Raw genomic sequence first — 4007 nt, forward strand, 5'->3', positions numbered from 1 at the left:
AATTACCATCAAGGTTCATGTCCATTGTAGGGCACAATGTTTGCCAGAGTGTTTTTGTGAAAATACCAACGTCAGTTCTGAGGCTTAATACCAGCAAAACATTTCTGTAAAATGGTATCTTGCGAATTTTCAAGAAGTTTTATCACATAGTCAGATGCGTTAATTTTTTTCTTCATTTGATCTGTAATTACAATAGTAATTCTAGTATAGGGATTGTTTACAAGATTAAGATAAAGATTAGCTACATTCAGGGCCAACATTTTCATTAGGATAATTTTGTTTTGCAGTCAGATAGCATATGTAAATTAATGTGCCAGCTAGCCTGGATTTCGCATCGTGTAACGTGTGCTCCACATACTTCGTTCAGAATTTAATACAATTTTGTTGCCTGGAACCGAGATTTACGCATTTCAGTATCAAGATAAGTTTTACTACTTTCTCAGATACATACAAACACAAATTTAGAAGTTCTGGACATTAAAGTTTCAAATCCTCAGAAAGAAGTTGATTCATTCCCTCTGCCGCCACCTCATTACCACTGGTAAAGCATCGCACAGACATCGGTGATGCACAGCAGCTGTTACTCTGCTTGTTAGAGTGCGTGCCCCTATGAGCCTGTCACCAACAACCTGCACAGACATTGATATTGAAGCGATCTTAATGCCGTACCACTATGGTTGCTCGAGGTTTTCCATCTGCCCACACGCATATATTGTTGTACTTTGTATGCCATTTCTTTTGAATCCTGCCTCATCTGTAAATAAAATACAGGCTGTGAACTGTGGATCTTCAAGATCCGGTGCCTCACCTGGTACTGGTTTCCGGACATATCATTAGCGATATCTTCATCTACGTCTACATCTGTTCTTCTCGAGCCATGTAAAGGGGTGTGGCAGAGGCTACTTCGTGTACCAGTGCCACTTCCTTCTTTTCCTGTTCCAGTCACGAATCGATTGTGGGAGAACCATTGCTGATAACCTTCCATGATGGCTCGAATAACTTTAATTTTATCTCCGTGGTATTTTAGCGAGATATACGGAGGGCGAAGCAATATTTTGATTCGTTCTCCTAGCAGAGTACGCTTTCGGAGAACTTTAACAGTACAGACCACCGTGAACCAGAGCGCCTCTCCTGCAGCGTCTGCCACTGGAGCTGACTGAGCATCTCGCGCTTGCCAAATGAATCTGTAATGAAACGCGCTGCTCTTCTTTGAATCTTCTCTAATTCCTCTGTCAGTCATATTTTGTGTGGGATCCACACTGCCGAGCAGGATTCAGGTATTGTCCGAATGGGGGTTTTGTAAGCTACCTCCTGTATGCATGGACTAGGTCTCCAGAGGATTCTTGCAATGAATCTCAGTCTGCACTACCCGCGATTAGCTTTATGAGGTTGTTCCACTTGAAACTGCTCCATGTGCATACTCCTAGCTATTTTATGTAATTAACTACTCCCCTGAATGTGCTACGATCGTATTGTAATGAGTCTTTCTGTCTGTGTACACGCACTATGTCGTGTCACCGCCAGACACCACACTTGCTAGGTGGTAGCCTTTAAATCGGCCGCGGTCCGGTAGTATACGTCGGACCCGCGTGTCGCCACTGTCAGTGATTGCAGACCGAGCGCCGCCACACGGCAGGTCTAGAGAGACTTCCTAGCACTCGCCCCAGTTGTACAGCCGATTTTGCTAGCGATGGTTCACTGACAAATTACGCTCTCATTTGCCGAGACGATAGTTAGCATAGCCTTCAGCTACGTCATTTGCTACGACCTAGCAAGGCGCCATTATCAATTGCTATTTATCTTGTGATGCATGTATCGTCAGACCGATGTTCACCAATTATGGATGAAAGTTAAGTATTCCAGAAGCTACGTACTATTTTTGCTACTAAAAGACCTTGACCTGTTCCAGACCTCACGCCATCCTGCGTGAGCTTAAACGCGTGCCTTTCGGCTACCCGTCATAGTGGCTTGGCTGTCTTGCCAAGTCACAACAGTTTGGCGCCGAGGATTGGCGACGAGCCAATTCGCGTTTGTACCAATACAGACTGATTTACTTGTGTAATGGCTTCGCCACGATCTCCCGATGTACTGTCCGAATTTTATCGCTTACAGAATCAGCAGACGCAGGCCTTACTGGATGCCCTTGGACAGCTCGTCCAGGGTCAACGTGCACTGCAAAACGATGCGGCCGCAGCCGCTCCACCGCTCCCGCAGCCACAACACGCAGTTGCGCCACCTTTTCGTCCTTTTGATGCGGCACTGGAAAGCTGGACGGAGTGGTCACGCCAGTTTGGATTCCATCTCGCCGCCTACAGAATTCAAGGTAACGAGCGCCAGCCTTTCTTATTATCGTGTGTCGGCGTGTCCACGTACCGTGTGATAGTCAAATTGTTTCCCCGACGCGACGTAGCAACTCTGTCCTACGACGAAATTTTGCCTGCATTAGATGCATATTTCAAAGAACCAGTCAACGTAGTTGCAAAAAGGTATACCTTCTTTCGTACAAAACGTACGGCCGGTCAGACTAATAGGGAGTGGGTTGCAACCTTGCAAGGCCTTACTAGGGATTGTGCTTTTGAGTGTGAATGTGGACTTCCTTATTCAGATACTATGGTACATGATGCAATTACACAGAACGTTTCTGATGCTCCTATATGGGAACAGATTTTGAAACTAGTCAATCCCTCCCTTCAACAAGTGATAGACATATTGGATCGGCAGGAGACACTTGACTTTGCTCAGGAATCATTTGAAACTTCGCCAGCCGTGTGTCAGGTTAACCGGCCCGCCAGGCGAGCTGCACGGAACAGTAAACAGCCCTCGCGCCCGGCCGCGCCAAAGCCGCATAGCTCTCAGCCACGTGTCCCGCGTCGGCAAGCAAATGCAGTGAAATCATGCCCGCGGAGTGCTACTAGACATTCGCGTGAGAATTGCCCGTCACGCCAGGCTATTTGCTTTTTCTATAATAAAAAAGGCCATGTTCAAAGTGTTTGCCAGAAAAACCTCAGATCAGACACTCACAACCATTCCAGGCCCTTTGCCTCGCGCCGTAATCGAACCAAGAATACTCAGGCATGTGACCCATCGCCCATGGAAATTCATGTAGTTCATTCCACTCCGCCCAGTGCCACTCTCTCTAACAGTGACTGTGTTTGTCCCACGAATAGAGTGCGTCGACATCGCCGGAAATCCCGTCAAGTCGCAAGTGATTCTGTACCAGTGTCAGTTCACGTTGCACGAGACAGTCGCTCTTGTCGTCAGCAGGACAATAAACTTTTTGTAGCCTTGGACATTATTGGCAACGTGATACCATTCCAGCTCGATACCGGAGCTGCAGTTTCCTTGATCAATCACGACACGTACAAACAGCTGGGCACACCTCCGTTGCGTGCCGCAAATGTTCAGTTAAGTAGTTATTCAGGACAAACTATCCCCGTGTTAGGACAGTGCAGCCTTCTTGCAATATACAAAGGACAAACAAAACTTGTGTCATTGTACGTCCATCATTCTTCTTCTGCAGTGAACTTGTTTGGTTTAGATTTATTTCAGTTGTTTAACTTGTCTATAGTCAATCAGGTCCTATCAGTGAACCAGACTGTGCCTTCAGACAATGTTTCTCATCTATCTGAAGAGTTTGCAGACATTTTTGCACCGGGCCTTGGTTGCGCTAAGAACTATGCCACACATTTGGAACTGAAAGTCAACGGGCAACCGAAATTTTTCAGAGCGCGTAATGTTCCTCACGCATTGCGTGATGCGGCCGCAAGAACATTACACAATTTGGAATCACAAGGTGTAATTGAACGTGTGCAGGCTTCTCTCTGGGCTTCAGCCTTAGAAATTTTGCCGAAACCTTCCGGAAAATTGAGACTTTGTGTGGACTTCAAGGCTACAGTGCATCCACAGCTAGTGATTGCAACTTTTCCTTTACCCAGCCCGGGAGATCTTTTTGACAAACTGTGCCCGGGTAAATATTTTTCGAAGTTGAACCTAGCAGATGCGTACTT

This window comes from Schistocerca americana, chromosome 1 (assembly GCF_021461395.2).
Source record: "Schistocerca americana isolate TAMUIC-IGC-003095 chromosome 1, iqSchAmer2.1, whole genome shotgun sequence".
Classification (NCBI taxonomy): Eukaryota; Metazoa; Arthropoda; class Insecta; order Orthoptera; family Acrididae; genus Schistocerca; species Schistocerca americana.